Source organism: Marmota monax, unplaced genomic scaffold (genome assembly GCF_021218885.2).
Source record: "Marmota monax isolate L192 unplaced genomic scaffold, Marmota_monax_Labrador192_F-V1.1 WCK01_AAM20220418_F8-fsc00006, whole genome shotgun sequence".
Classification (NCBI taxonomy): Eukaryota; Metazoa; Chordata; class Mammalia; order Rodentia; family Sciuridae; genus Marmota; species Marmota monax.
The window spans coordinates 26,670,700-26,688,012 of NW_026693712.1; the positions used below are offsets into that span (position 1 = coordinate 26,670,700).

The 17,313-nt window shown below is 34.0% G+C and overlaps 1 non-coding gene and 1 pseudogene across 1 annotated transcript; both read left to right on the forward strand.

Moving 5' to 3' along the window:
- The first annotated feature begins 3,606 nt into the window (after positions 1-3,606).
- Positions 3,607-4,658, forward strand: LOC124103732 (RWD domain-containing protein 2B-like; annotated as a pseudogene).
- Positions 4,659-14,625: 9,967 nt separating this feature from the next.
- Positions 14,626-14,791, forward strand: LOC124103785 (U1 spliceosomal RNA). Its single transcript, XR_006855270.1, has one exon. It is a non-coding gene; the product is annotated as a U1 spliceosomal RNA (small nuclear RNA).
- Positions 14,792-17,313: the final 2,522 nt, after the last annotated feature.

The window sequence follows — 17,313 nt, forward strand, 5'->3', positions numbered from 1 at the left end:
TTGTCACCATATTTTTTCACCAAACGACAAAATGTTTAGACATTAAATGGAAGGGGATCATAAAATTACAGGAGCCTCAAGTGAAATTTTACTTGTTGGAGAGAAAAAATGTTAAAAATATCATTTTGCTGAGAAATACATAAAAACTAGTTTTGAAGTTAATACAAATAATATCTTCAGAAAGAAATGGAGGTCTGGGGTTGTGGCTCAGCTGTAGAGCACTCGCCCAGCACATTCGAGGCTCTGGGTTCCATCCTCAGCACCATATAAAAATAAATGAATAAAAGTATTGTGTCCAACTATAACTAAAAATTAAATATTAAAAAAGATTGGCAAAGATTAAAAAAGAAAGAAAGAAATGGAGGTAACTATTGGAAAGCAATCTTTTTCCTAAATGTAATGCTCATGATTTTATTAAATCAATAATGTACAATGTGAAAAATCACTTACTATTGTATGAAAAATTCGTCTGGCATTAGTTTTATTTTTAGACTGATATCCCTAAAGTATACAGTATGTGTGTGTGTGTGTGTGTGTGTGTGTGTAATATGGATAACCTTCTATATTTGAAGGAGGCATATTTACTTGTTCATGAAATCATATACATGATAAAGAAGAGGTTTTTACTTTATGACATGTATAGGAAATTGGAAAAGAAAATCAGATATAAAAGAGATGCATGAGTAGCTAATATGTGTATAAGTGTGTGATGGTGGTGGGGTCCTCTTGGTAACTTCAGTGTTATCCTCTTAGAAAATTCATTAAGTTCCTGATATATTTTATCTCTTTTAACCAAGCTTAGTCTGTCTCTGCTTCCTGGTGACCATATCCTGAGATGCTTTTCTCCACTACACCCTTCTGCCATGATGTTCTGCCTCACTTTGGGCCCATAGCAACAAAGCTGTCTGCCTAAGGACAGAGACCTCTGATATCATGAGTCCTCAATAAACTTTTCAATTTCTATGTTGTTCTTGTCAGATCCTTTGGTCATAGCAATGAAAAACCTGACAAAAACAAAAATTGGTACTGAGAAGTGGGGCTGTTGCTATGACTAACTTGACCACATGGTTAAGGAGCTTTAGAAATTTGGGGAATTTGTTGAGAAATTTTGAAAAGTTCAATGATGCAAGTTCGAAAAAAGATAGAATGTTGTAAGAGGAGCTTAATGGGCAATTCTGGTGGGAGCCCAGAAGACTGGGATGTCTACAGAATGATGGAGATAGAGACAGGACTCAGGAGGTTGCAGAGGAAAAAGAGGACTCTATTGTAAATTTGACTAGAGACCACTCATGTTACATTCTGTCTCAGAAGCTGTATATGCTTTGCCCATGCCCTGGGACTTTTTATGAGGCTGAATTTAAAGGATATGTACCAATTAAGAAGTTTCCAGGCAAAATAACATTCAGGTGGTAGTATTGCAGGCAGCTTTTAACCAAATTTACTATAATAATCAGGAGCAGAAAGTGGAGCAGAAAGATTTGAAAAACTTGGAGTTCAGCCAGAAAAGTGCCAGTAAAACCAGGGCTAAGGAAGTTGTGGTTGGTAAAAAGACTTTACAGTCACTAAAGAAATGCTAAATACTTAGAAAGGAGACAATAGGAAAGATGGTTTGTGGACATCTCAGAAATTGGCAAGAGGACCCCCATCTCAGGCTCAAGGGTATAAAAGTCAAAATTCCTTTGAAAAGAGACCAGTGGGGCAACCATACTTGCATAGAGAGGCCTTTCCTTCTTTCTGTGCCCCCATTTCTCCCTGTAGAATGGAAAGATTTATTCTGTGCCTTTATATATGGGTATATATCACTTGCTTTTTATTTATATGAGGGGACCATGCTGAGTTTATACTAAGTCTCAGAGGAGATTTTGGCCTTGGACCTCTGGGTAGTACCAGATTTTTAAGACTATGTGGTCTTTTGGAAATGGACTGAATATATTTGGATTATGAGATTGAGCATAAACTTTTGGGGGTCCTGGGCAAAATGTTATAAATTATTGTGTGCTTTATATATGGATATGATTTATAGATAGTATATTTATATTTTTGATAGCACAATAACAGTTTGATAGTCATGCTAATGGATTATAGGGTAGTATGGTTTAGATATAAGATGTCCCCCAAATGTTTATATGTGAGACAATGCAGGAAAGTATAGAGGTGAAAATATCAGGTTATGATAGTTTTACCTAGTTAGTGCAGCTATAGTTTTGAATTGATTAACTGGGTGATAATAGTAGGCAGGTAAATGTGGCTGGAGGAGGTGGCTTCCTGTGGTCTGCTTTTGGGGTCAACATTTTGTTTCTGATGAGCCATTCTTAGTTTCTTTCTGCTTCTTAATGGCTATGCCCTGAGATATTTTTATCTATCACACTCTTCTGCCTCACTTTGGGCCCAGATCAATGGAGCTGGCTAAGGACAGAGACCTCTGAAAGATGCACAAATAAATTTTTGCACCTCTATGTTGTTATTGTCAGTTTTTTTTTGTTTTGTTGTTGTTGTTGTTTTTTAGTCATAACAATAAAAAACCTGCCTACCACAGTTCCCAAACTCAAATCTCCATGACACCATACCATTGTGCAAATGAGCAAAGTACGCTGAGTATAAACACAAAAGATTTTTTCAGGGCCTAAGCAGAGCTATGAGGAGGTAGACAGTTCTAGCCAATAGTTGCCTTAAAGGAGTACAAGGTCATTGTTTCAAGACCCTCAAAACTTTTTAAAAAAAGACTATGGAGCAAGTGTAATCAGTGTGTTCATTGTATCTTGACCTTGTTTTTTTATTTGTTGATTCTGTGCAAGATGATTTAATCTTATATTTGTTTCATTCTATAGAGAAGAGCAATCACTACTCTATTTTTTAAAATATATAGCTAAAAAGCTTAGTTAATCATTAAAGCATTCATTGTTGGAGATATGGTCTGGTATTTAAATTAGGCAGGCTGGTCTAATACAGTGTTTGTTTCACTACACGTTTCAGTAAGAATGACCAGATAATTATAAATTAATAATGGAAAGCTGTGAGAAAAAGAGTGATAAGATTTGATTTGCATTTAGAACAATATTCTTTGCGATGTGAAAGTGGCATGGAGACAGCAACTGGGAAATGACAGTGAGGTTTGGGTGGAGAAATACAAGTCTGAAAACTATGACAGAGAAGCACCTGGGGGGTCAAAGAACTACCCTGCTGTTCCAAGTGCAGAGGAGAAAACATGCGGCTACATTCTGGACCAAAAGTTCAGGACAATTCTGATTTTGGGACTCGCTAGCCTCTGTGTGGGTAGGGAGAGCGCTGTCCCATTTCCCCCAAGCCGCTCCGCAGGACCGGCTGAAGCTTGGAGTCGCCCTGCCCTGGGACTTTGTCTCCTGAGGCGATCTGAGGTAACCCTGTAGCCAGGAAATCAGGGCTTACAGCAGTGATGGAGCCAGGGCTCTAGATGTGTACCCTGATCCTCAGACTAAGTAGCACCAGGAAGACATGAAGTTCAAAGCTTTACGTATAATAGCTGCTTGATAAACTTTTACCAAAGATGGACAAGAATGATGTGAGGACACCACTGATTTAAATAATGATGGTTGATTTTACAAAAGAAAATCTTTTTAAGAAGAAACTTACAGATGTTCAAAAATGATTGTGATAGAGCAAGCAGAGGCCCAGCTCTCTTAGTTAGACCTGCTGGCTAGTATGTATCCTGAGGAGAATGAGTTCATAGTGAATGACCAACTGGCTTTAGCAGAACTGAAAGATCCTATTGAAAAGAAGTCTGTGGAGGGGGGCTGGGGATGTGGCTCAAGCGGTAGCGGCTCGCCTGGCATGCGTGCGACCCGGGTTCGATCCTCAGCACCACATACAAAAAAAGATATTGTGTCCGCCAAAAACTAAAAAAAAAAAAAAAAAAAAAATCTCTCTCTCTCTTAAAAAAAAAAAAAAAGAAGAAGAAGTCTATGGAGGGACGATCTTCAAAAGTTTACTATACCATCAACATGAACCTAGACATGTCTGAGAAATCAATGGAGATATTTTCTCTGGCCTGCATTCTTCCCTTTAAGTACCCTGAAGTTCTGCCTGAAATTACTGCCAGATCAGTATTATTAAGTAGAACCCAGCAGACCCAGCTGAACACAGATCTGACCGCAGATCTTCCTGCAGGAGAATTGTGGAGGAGATGTCTGTATATTGAATGCCACAGAATGAGTTAGAGAACAGGCTGTCAGCAGAGATGCCCCATCTTCTTCCACCACAGAAAGTATAGTCCAGCTAGTTGATCCCATTCTTACAAGACTTTGGATCTATAGCCATAACATCTATAACAAATGCAAAAGAAAGAATAGTCTAGAGTGGGCCAAGGAGCTTTCCCTGTCTGGGTTTAGCATGCCTGGAAAACCGGTGTTGTTTATGTGGAAGGTCCACAAAGTGCCTGTGAAGAATTCTGGTCCAGACTCAGAAAATTAAACTGGAAGAGAATCTTAATTTGCCATCAAGAAGGCATTCCTTTTGATGGTACAGATGATGAAATGGAAAGACAAAGGAGATTTTCCATTTTTGAAGAAAAACTGTTCAGTGTTAATGGAGCCAGAGGAAACCACATGGTATTTGGTCATATGTATAAGTTCTTAAAAACCAAAGGATGTGGGTATGTTTTCCAGATGTTTTTTTGGTGTTAGAAGGACAGTAACTAAGGAGAAAAGTGGTTGAAAGTATTTTGTCACTGTTAACTTTTTGTTTTTTCCCACTCTTTCTTGAGAGATGAAGTAGTTTTAAGTATAGTGGCACACACTTGTATTCCCAGTGACTCAGGAAGCTGAGGTAGGAGGATCACAAGTTCCAGGCTAAAAACTAAAAAAAGGGTTAGGAGTGTAGCTCTGTGTTGGAGCACTTGCCTGTGTTCAATCCCCAGTACCACAAAATAATTAACTAATCAGTTTTAAGAAAAGAAAGATTAATTTTATTTTAGTTCTATTCTTGAATATTAGGGTAAAAATAAAGCAAGAAAAAGAAGTGTAGTTGATAAAAATGTAATGATTTAAAGAACTGAGTTTCAATTTTTAATCTTTAAGTTATCAACAGAAATTTCTTGACATAAAAATTACCCGTGCGGACAGATCTTAAATATAAAGATGACTAAACACGGATGGGAATAAATAAATGAGTAAAAAGAAAGAAATTACTTATATAATGTTGGTGGCACAACTTGTCAGCCATTCCCAACACCCCCTTTTCCTTTACCTGCCATCAATAAAGAAGTTGGGAAAGCTTAACTGCTCACCTTCACAGCCTGTGTTGCAGCTACAGGTACCCTTGGGACACATTTGCAGGGTTTCTGGGAAATACTTGTTTCCCAATAGAAGTGATAAAAGTGGCTAAGCGATCTTTTCCCCTATTTTTGAAATAAATAGTGAAGTTATGGAAGAAACTGGAGTGGTCCTTTCAAATGCGATAAAGGAAAGATCATGGGAACCAAAGAGATACCAGTGCTCATCATGTTGGACTGCTGATCCAGTATCATCCTCTGACTATCTGTAGATATCTTATATGAAATAAAACCAGTTTTATTTAAATTTCCAAAAGAAAGAAGGAAAGTGGCATGGAAGTGGTGGTATGTTAGGATCTAGTTTTGCTTGCAGTCATTTTTGGAGAGGACCAAGCAACACTAACAGAAGGCAAGCACTGTCTATTAGTAAATTGGTTTATAAGCTTGGAAAAATTTCAGCACCTTCATAGTTGGGTTTTACATTAAATAACATTAAGACCTGACTCATCAGGTTGTTTGGAGGATTAAATGAACCAATGTGGAGAAAGTGCTGAGTCCATGAGGAGGGGAGCTGCAGTTATGGCTCCTGGTTTCTAGTGTCAGTGATGCAATGGATAGGAGTTCTCTTAATTAAGGTAGGAAATATATAAGATAGGCAGCTTTTGAAGATGACCATGATTATTTCATCTTGGGATGTATGATGTTGAAATTACCAGTGGAAATCTGATTGGAAGAACTTTGGTAAGAGTGTATTGATGTAGTTTTGTTAATTTACATCTCTGGAATATTTTAATGATATCTTATAAACTGAGAATGTATTAAATGTCAGGAATAGAACATCTGAGCAGAATGACAAAAAAAAATCATTAAACTTCCACCACCTCATGTTGTCTGATAGTTATTACAGTATCAATTATTTCTTTGCCAATTTATTTTTAGAATTCTCCAAAGATGTGCTATGTTCACTCTCCTCATTTCTTCATCTGATACTTGTTTCTGTCCTACATAAATTTGGCTTCATGCACAGTATTCGTACAGAAACAATTTCTCCACATTTTCCTTCTTTCCACATCCAGACCAATACTTACTAAGCTTTATCTATTTGGTAATAGCAATAACAGCTGTAGTGCTATCTCTGTGTGACTTTAATTTGTATTTCCTTTATGAATAGAGCTTTTGAGCAGCTTTTTCATATATTTCTTGATAAAATAACTTCTTCATGCATTCCTACTGGGATTTTCCAGTTATTATATTATTTAACTTCTCTTCTTTACTTTTCAAACATTTGAAAATACTCATATTTTTTTATCTGTTCATATTTTTACATGCTTAAGTGATATTTCTCTTCCCATTTGGAACACTTTTCACTTAATAGCTTGTTCCTACCTTATCAGATTTTAAAACTTCAAAGTAATTTTTAATTTACACATTTTTCTCCTTTGAAGGGATCAAATCACCTACCATTTTGAAAATAAAGGTATCATTATTCACCACTTCTATTCACTACATTTTTTGTGCACAACAATTATACTGAATAATAGGTTTCATTGTGGCATATTGGACATGCACACAATTTGATCAGTTTGAATCCTTACTATCTTTCCTTATTCTCTCTTCTTCTCCTTCTCCCTCATCACTTTTTGTTACCTTACTGGACTACCTTATATGTCCATGAGGTGTCTTTTTACCTGTTTTGTTCTCTAGCTTCCACTTATGAGAAAAATGTGTGAGCCTTGACTTATTCTGGTTTATTTCATTTAACATGATGCTCTCCAGTATCATCCATTTTCCTGCAAATTACGTAATTTTGTTCTTCCTCATGACTGAAAATGACATTATGCATGTATGCCACAGGCTTTGTTTTTTTTTTTTTTAAAAATCCATTTCTCTGTTGATGGACACTAGGCTGGTTCCATAAACTGTAATTGTGGAATTATAAACATGGATATGTATGTGTTGCTATGATATGATTACTATAATTCTCTGGGGGTAAACACCAAGGAATGGTATAGGTGGATCATATGGTGGTTCCATTCCTGTATTTTGAGGAAACATCATACTGATTTTCATAGTAACTGTACTAATTTATAGTTCCACCAGTACTGTATATTAGTTCCCCTTTTCCTGTGTACTCATTATCATTTATTGCTATTTGTATTTTTGATGATTGCCATTCTAACTGGAGTGAAATAAAATTTCAATGTAGTTTTGTAATTTTTGGCCATTTGGACTTCTTTGAGAAGTGTTGGTTAAGTTCATTTGCCCATTAGTTGAACAGGTTACTTGTTTTGTTTGTAGTGAGTTTTTTTTTTTTTTTTTTTTTTTTGTGAGTTCTTTTCGTATTCTGCATATTAAACCTCTATCAAAAGAGTATCCTGAAATTTTTTTCTCCCATTTTGTATGTTCTCTCTTTGAGCTGTTTAGTTGTTGTTTGTTTGTTTGTTTTCCAATATAGAAGTTTCTAGTTTGGTGGCTTCCTATTTATTAACTCTTGGTTTTATTTCCCTGAGCAATAGGAGTCCTACTGAGGAAGTTGGTAACAATACCTGTATGTTGAAATTCTTCCACTGTAGCTAAAAAATTTCTAGTCTTATTCCTAGGTATTTGATACATTTTGAATTGACTTTTGTGTAGGGTGAGAGATGGAGATATAGTTTTAATCTTTCAAACTAGATACCAGGTTTTCCCAGTACTTGGTAATGAGGCCATCCTTTCCTCAAAATAAATTTTTGGCACCTTTGTTAAGAATCAGATAAAGGTAGCTGTGGGGTTTGTCTCTGTGTCCTCCATTCTGTTTCATTGGTCTACATGTCTATTTTTGTGCCAATACTAAGCTTTTTCCATTACTGTAGTTTTGTAGTACAATTTGAATTTGGATATTGTGATAACTCCAGTTTTTTGGATTTTTTTTTTTGCCAATTGCTTTGGCTATATTGGATCTTTTGTTGTTCCATATAAGTTGTAGGCTTGCATTTTCCTTTTTAAAAATTTTAATTGATTTTTTAATATATGATAGTGGAATGCATTAAAATTCATATTACACATATAGAGTACTATTTTTTCATCTCTCTGGTTGTCTACAAAATATATTCACACCAATTTGTGTCTTCATACATGTACTTTGGGTAATGATGTCCATCACATGCCACCATCATTTCTAACCCCTGCCCCCTCCACTTCCCTCCCACCCCTCTGCCCTATCTAGAGTTCTTCTATTCCTCCCATGCTCCGCTTCCCTACTCCACTATGAATCAGCCTCCTTATATCAGAGAAAACATTGGTATTTGTTCTTGTGGGATTGGCTAACTTCACTTAGCATTATCTTCTCCAATGCCATCCATTTACCTGCAAATACCATGATTTTATTCTCTTTTATTGCTGAGTAATATTCCATTGTGTATATATATGTGCCACTTTTTTTATGCATTCATCTACTGAAGGGCATCTAGGTCGGTTCCACAGTTTAGCTATTGTGAATTGTGCTGCTATAAACATTGATTGATTTTGTCTGTTCATGTACATCAGAGACTTTCCATCTTATGATGTATGTATATATTTATTTATTTATATTTATTTTTTTTTTATTTTTTGTAGTTGTAGATGGACAGAATACCTTTATTTTATGTGTTAATTTTTATGTGGTACTGAGGATCAATTCCATTGTCTCACCCATGCTGGGCGAGTGCTCTACCACTGAGCCACAACCCCAATGCCATTCTGGTGTTTTGATTTACTTTTTCAGCATTGTATAATTTTGCTTGTGGAAGTTTTTTATTTCTTTCTTAGGTTTATTTTTAAGTATTTTGTTTTATTTTATTAGAATTTATTTTTAATATATTTCAAAACTGATATATATTATTAAAATAAATGTAAACGATTTTTTTCAAATGCTTTTTAAAATCTATTGAGATGACCATATAATATTTTTCCTGCATCCTATTTATATAGTGCATTACAAATATTGATTTTTGTAAGTTGAACTATCTTTGCATCCCTGCAATGAAACCAACATGATCCTGATGTACAGTCTCCTTAATATATTGCTGGTTTTGATTTGTTAATATTTTATTAAAAAAATTTTGCATCTATGCTCATTGAGGATATTGGTCTGTAGTTTTCTTTCCTGGAAATCTCCTTATCTAGTTTGGGTATCAGGATGAAACTGGTTTCATAGATTGAATTTGAGACGGTTTCTATCCTTTCTATTTTATGGAATAATTTTAGGAGCTTGGAATTAGCTCTCTGTAAAGGTATGGTAGAATTCATCTGTGAATCCATCTGGTCCTGGATTTTTTTATTTTTATTTTTATTTATTTATTTATTTTTTGAGGACACGTTATTACTGCTTTAGCCTCATTGCTTGGTATTTATCCGTTTGTGTTTTCTATATCCTCTTGGTTCAATTTTGGTAGTTCATAAGTATCTAGAAATCTACCCATTTTTTCTGGATTTTCCAATTCCTTGGAATGACTTTCAAAGTCATTCTTGTTTTTGTTCTCAAAGAATAAAATTTGTTTCATTAATCTTTGATTTTTTAAAAAAATTTCTAAAGTATCAGTTTCAACTCTGATATTCATTATTTCTTTCCTTCTACAGTTTTTGGGAAAGGCTTGTTCTTCCAAGACCATAAGATGCATCATGAGGTTCTTTATTTGGGATCTGGTCATTGATGACGGGACTTCCTCTTCCTTTCTTTATGCTAAGGTTTTAGCAGGGTTAGGTTGTGTATACAGTAAGGTATGTTGGGCTGGAGTTTCCAGCTGCAGAACATCTTCCCAATGAACTTGAAGGGTCACACTAGATTTCTAACAATTCACAAAAAAGAGGGAAATAATAATAACAACAGCAGTGAATGATATACAACATTAATGTAAATGCCAGGTGTCAACTATGACATCCACAACACTTAAAATCACAAAACTAGAATTAATAATAATAATAATAATAATAATAATAATTTAGCATTAATAATAACAATATTTATGACAGCAATAATAACAAAGAGCAATTAAATAGATATGCATTAAAGTATAAACCAGATGTTGATTATAACATCTAAGATACTAATAACTACAATAGTATGGATGGTGGGGACAGAAATTACATAAACTAGGTAATTTTAATAGATTACAAAAGTACAGTTTATTTAAAAAGAAGAAAATGTGACAAAAGACAAAAGAAATCTCAAATTTTAAAAATGTAAAAAAGAGATAAAGAAGAAGAGAGAGGTTAAAAAAAGAAAAAAAAAAAAAGAGGGCTAGAACATAAAAGCCATAAAGCAAGAACAAAAGGGGGAGAGAAGAAGAGAAAGAGTAACAAAAAAGCGCATTAATTCTCAAAAAACAAAGCAAAATATTAAAAGTCTAGTAAAAAGTAATAATGATAAAAAGCAAACAAGAAGAAAATATGTGCATATATGTACATGCATATGTTCATATATTTTTCATATATATGTATGTGTATATATATATATATATATATATATATATCTACATACATATATTTATACACATATGAACAATTAGCAACTACAACAACAAAAATTCTAAGTGAAAAATAAAACATTATCTCTGCTGAGGTAGTTGGAACTGTGAACAGGGATGGGCACTCACTGCTTGTGCTAGATTGACCTTCTCTTCTTTCTGGTTCTTCTTGGGCTTCTTGTTTCTTACAGAGAGCAAGGACTAGAGGTTGTTTTCCACATTTCTGTGTTGCTCTCTATCTGGTATCTGTAGTGGCCTGGGACTGAGGCTGGTTGAAAATTTACTACATCTTTCTGAAAATTGCTGTATTAAAATTTGGTTTCAATGATAAGCCTTTATCCTTGTCTCTTTTAAATTCTGCTGTGTCCTGCCTTTATTGTTGGCAAGCTCACCAGTCTCTACCCTAATATATATATATGAGTTTATATATGAGTTTATATATATATATATATTTTATATATATATAAACTCATCCAAGATTCTCTTACCCTCCATAATCTCCCTAAGTTTTTGTGTCTGAGTTTACAGCCTCGGCTGCTACTTGTATATAAATTACTAAAGAATGTCTCCAATCCAGAAGTTATTTTTTGATCTTGAACTATTTATCTCATATTCACTTGAATTTTTTATTTGGATATTCAAAGTTCTCACATCTTTTTTGTTTTTGTTTTTTGCTGTTCATTTATTTTTCTTAAGCTCCATTTACTTCTTTATAGTTCAAGCTATGGAATTTTCTTGTTTGAATCACTGAAGTAATGTCCTATTCTGTTCTCATAGATATCCTGCTACCACAAACAGCATTCTCCATTTAAATAACTATAGTTACAAAGTAAATTTTCTGCTTAAACTATTTGTTTTTCTACCGAGTTAGTATATTTTATATGCCAGATAGGTGCCACACTCCAAGTACAAAGAACATATGGTAAGCAAACAGAAAAATTCCTCAGTTGAATAGATTTTACAGTCTGAAAGGGAAAACCTTATAGTACAACACACATTCATATATACAAAATGAATTGTAAGGTAGAATATATGTTTCAGAGGCTGGGCTTGGTGGCATATGCCTTTAATCCCAGTGGCTCTAGAGGCTGAGGCAGAAGGACCACAATTCAAAGCCAGCTTCAGCAATTTAGCAAGGCCCTAAGCAATTCAGTGAGAGTCTCTCTCTCTCTCTCTCTCTCTCTCTCTCTCTCTCTCTCTCTCACTCACACACACACACACACACACACACACACACACAAAGGGCTTGGGATGTGGCTCAGTGACTCAGTAGTTAAGTGCCCTTGGGTTCGATCCCTGGTATATATATATTAGAGAGAAAAGAAAAAAAAAACATAGGGAAAAGTGCAGTGCTCTTTTATTTCTTGGTGGTTTCTCTGTTGAAGCAAAATTTGAGAAGGATGGCAATAAAGGGAGAAGACAAAGACATCTGCATTTGGAAGAAGAACGTCTCAGCAATAAGAATAGTAGATAAAGGTCCTGATTGGGAGACATTCTTGGCTGGAAAAATGAATTGCCAGTCAGTAAACCAAGGTAAAAAGCATCATGGTGAGAGTTTGGAAAGAGCAGGGGATGCAAAGAGGATGGTACAAAATGAGGGAAAGTTTCTTAAAGGTAGGGAAGAATTCCAGATTTTAAACTAAGGGCAGTGTGACACACTGGATAATTGTGAATAGGCAACACTAAGTTATGGATTTATATTTTAAGGCAATCTCTTAGACTATTTACAGATAAAAAGATTTAGGAACACAAAAACAAAAGCAGCAAGACAAATTAGGAATAATGCAATGACTCAGAGAAACAGATATGACCTAGGGTGGAAAAATGAAGGTAAAAATGTGAATAAATTAAGCAGATATTTTGATAGTTAAATACAGAGAGATTTTAACGCATTCGGTGTGTGATATAAGAGAATGAGAAGCAAGAAGAATGATTATAAATATTTTTCTAGAGCAATCAACTGAATTATTATACAATTGCTGGAGGAGGGAAAAAAGACAATCTTGGGGAGGTTCGAAAGTGATGTCTTGAAGTGTTAAGTTTGTGGTGCCTAGCAGACACATAAAGTGCATTGGTGACTGTGCAGGCAGGCATGTTAGCCAGGAACTCAAGGATGAGGCTGGAGTTAGAGATCTAAATTAGCCATCCAATAGCAAATACATGGTATTTTTTTAAGAATGGGACTAAATATGATTACACCTTAACAAATATAAGTATTAAAGTCTAACTGGCCAGGCAGTCTGAAACTGACTCTACAGAAGCCACCAGAAAATTGGACATACTAATATGTACACATTGTATAAATACATAAATGAATTCATTTCCATAGAAATTGTAATACAGAGTAAGTTTGATCAAAAAGAATAGGAATTGTTTCTTTTTCTTTCTCCTTCCCCAACCCCCAACCCCCACCTTTGTTTCTTATTTATTAGATACCCACTGTTGATCCAGGTCAGCAGGCCAAAACTTTAAGACAAGCCTTTGACAGCATACTCTCTGATAAAGTACTAAAATTTCTGTAAAGGAGAAATAATACCACAATTCCTCACTTCACATTTGACTCCAGTATACACGACTCTTTGAGAGTCATTGAAATATGTGTATCCACTTCTAGTGAGAGACATGACATATGAGTTACAATTTTGTAAGACAAGGAAGTGGATATTTAAACTGCTCTACAATTATAGGCATTTATCATTAAATTAGAGAAGCATAGATTAGTATAAGTGTAGTATCATTCCTAAATCACCTGAAATTATTAACAATTTCATAATGTCTTGTATTTATTGCAGTTAATCAATTTTTCTTAATTTACTTAAGTATTATAGTACATGTGTGTTCCAAATTTCTCTTCAGTGGTCTGCAGGTGCCAAGAGTTTGAGAAATATTGCATTAATGATTGGTTTAATTTGTGAAACAACTATTTCAAATATACTCCAGTAGTGTGTAACTAAAATACTATCATTTACCCATTCTCTTGGAATATATTCTTTGTTTATGAAAAACCAAAGTATTTGATGATTGAGAAAAATAGCACTTTTCCAGGATCCAAAAACCACATGTAGCTTCTATCAAATTCTTCATGTATTTAGCTGATAATAAATGCCAGGTTGTAGTTGAGTCAGGGGTTTTAAAAATAAATTTCATATATGATCCATCAAAGAATACTTCTGTTAACAAAAATAAATACATTGAACAATTATTCTAAAAGATGTTAAATCCACTTTAAAATAATTATGTATGGTAATTTCTCTCCTTTGTGAGAAATAAATGTTTTGTACTAAATCTTGTAGGGTGCCCTTTTTTTCCTCCATAGAATTAAGGAAAAGAAGAACAAGAATTAAAGGAAATATTCATATGGTAACGGATTAGGAGATTGGACCCAGGGACACTTAAGCTTTCAGCCATATCCCCAGCACTTTTTTGATAGGGTCTTTCTGAGTTTTTTAGGACTTCACTAAGTTGCTGAAGCTGACCTTGAAATCATGATTCTCTTGCCTCAGCCTTCTAATCTGTATTTCTATTTATTTGAATTCAAGATCTCTCCTTCCCTTAAAGATAGTCATAAGAATATTTGTGGAAAAACTGTATTCAACTTTTTCTAATAGAAAACTATAACGTATTGAAACCATCCCCATTTTTTTTAACTTCTAAAATGCTTTCAACTAATCAGTTAGGCATGAAATTCTTGAAATAAAACATGCCTTCAAATCTTTCTCTTCCTAAACCTGAAAATAAAAATTGCCAACTTCAGGGGAATTTGCAACACTAAAAACTAATATTTTATAGGAGTTCAATGTAACAATAAAAAATGGTAGATATGTCTAGAAACAGAAAGAAGGTTCATTAGATTTCATGTTTAATTTAGCCACAAATCTATTTAAGAGAATCATATGAATACTTACCTGTCAGGGGAGATGCCATGGTCACAAAGGTGATTTTTCCAGGATTAGGTTTATCCATTACACTCCAGATAGGCTGACCCCTGTGATTTTCCCAGATGTAAAAGCTGGCAGCATAGTTTTTGGTAGTGGGGGACTAAATGTGTTTGTGCTTTCCCATGTCTAAAAAAAAAAAGAAAGTAAGAAAGAACAGAATGAATGAACAGAAAGAAAACCACATGAAAAGAAGTTTCTAAATTAATGGGTTAATCTATATTTCCTCAAAAATGCTTCCAAAGAGCAGAATCTTTTACTTTTATTTTATTTCAGTATCTTCTCTAATCTTCCAATTTGGGGATTTTTAATCTGATTATGATTAGGTTTATAAAGATATAATCATATTACCTTAGTTGTCAGACAAAAATGAACCACGAAAGCAAGGTTTCAGTTTGTAGCATTTTCTTTACTAGAAAATTCATCATCATACCTCATACCTCAGCTATGAAGAAGGATGAGGGAGGAAAAGAAGGAAGCCAAGTAGAAGGGAAGGGATGGAGGAAGGAAGGAAAGCAAGGAGAGGGAAAAAGTCCAAAGAAGGGGGGAAAAAGGCTTCTTAGTCTGGTTCATTATAACTATTTTTTGATTTGGGTCTAAAGGTTAATATAGATATCAGGTAAAATCCATTGGACTCATTTTTCTTATATTAGTAAGTGCTCATCTTCAATTGTCTAATTTAGAATTTCACTGAAATATCTACAAATAAAGCTATGCATCTCAGTGATAATAGTTCTAAACTGCATTAAGCACCTAATCTGCTTACTATAACTTTATAGCCCAATAGCAATTTTGAAAAGTGGTCTTTATTTCGGAAATTCTAAAAATTTAAAAGCAGCAGCTACCAACAACAGGATGGCTTTGGAATGAAGTGGATAATAACAATCTTTCAGGAACTAAATTAATTAGCTGCCACCCTTTCCTAAGGAGAAAGTTTGTACTTGCACATTTCTCAGAAGATATTAATTTGACAAAAGGACCATGACTAAACAACTTAGCCTGCTTAGGATCATTTAACAGGGTATAATGAAACAGAACCATATATTGATAGACTGAATTTCTTTTGCTAGGAGTAGACAATATTCTCAGACTACAAATAGAAGACATTTGTAGAAAGATCCCATTACTTAAAATTCCTCTAGGGTTCTTTTTATTTTATTTGCTAGAAAATATAATTTCAAAATAATTCCAAAGCAATATCAATTTTCAATTATTAATAGATAAGGTTGAAACAACAATAACAGTTTGAAGAAGAAAGACAAATGCAAGGGAAATATTTTCTGTCCCATCCTTAATTCCCAGACTTTCAAAATCTTCACTGTAGTACTTAAGAATTGGATTGAGGAATTTAATGATATTTTGTAAGAATATTTTCAGTACCCATACAATACAAATTTAGTGAACATGCATATAATTGTTTGAAAGAGTTTGGCTTAGAATTTCAAGATGAAATAGTTCTTTTAAAATATAATCAAGGAATTTTAGAACTACTTTCTTTTAAGACAGTGTTCTAAACTCTGAAAGGCTAAGAGACAGGAAGACTGCCTTAAGATCTTTTAAGAGAGGCAAAATGATTTGATGTTTCCCAAGTTTCAACACAGTTGCTTATGAATATGATTCTTGCATTTGCTTATAGAGTATTTATTGTAACTTCACACAGGAAATTACTGTGCATCAGTATCCTCCTAGATGGATCCAATCATAGTAGTGCTTTAGTATGTTTGTAAATAATTGACTTAGAACCAAGCTTAGTTTAGTGCATGGAAAGCAATTAAAAATATAGCATAATATGTAAATACATACTATATAATAGTAATATGCTACATTTATACATACATTCCTATCCTGTTTTTTGGCATATGTGTGTATGCATGTGTGTGCATGTATGTGTGTTTATGTATATATTTGCACACACATATATACATATGTATATATAATATTGAACATTTTCTTTTTAAATAACTGTTGGCCATTTGCGTGTCCTCTTTTGAGAAATGTCATTTGGGTCCCTTCCTTGGTTTTAATAGGTTGTTTTCTTGCTATTGAGTCCTTTGAACTCCTTAAATATTCTGGATATTAACACTTTACTGGATGTATTGCTTTCATATATTTTCTCCCAGTGCACAAATTATCTTTGTGTATTGCTGATTATTTTCTGTGTGGATACAGTTTAGTTTGATATAATCCCATTTGTAAACTTTTGCTTCTGTTGATTGAATTTTGGTGATCAAATCCAAAATCATTGAAGAGCAATGTTGATCAGTTTTGTTTTTATTTATTCTATTTCTAATACTAGTTTTACAGCCTCAGGTAAATCTCCAGCATTCAGGTATTATGTATAAGTATTTAATCCATTTTTATATGAATTTTGTAGATGGTATGAGATACAGGTCTGATTTTTCTCTTCTGCATATGGATATCCAGTTTTAATATCACCATTAATTTAAAACACTTTCTGTTATTCATTATGCATTTTTTATATCTATGTTGAAAAATCAATTGACTGTTCCTATATTGGCTCATCTCTGGGCTCTTTCATTCTGTTCCAGAGAGAAATGTGTCATTTTTTTGTTGCCAATATCATGATATTTTAATCACCAAAGCATTGCAATATATCTTGAAATCATGTAGTGGATGCTTCCAGTTTTGC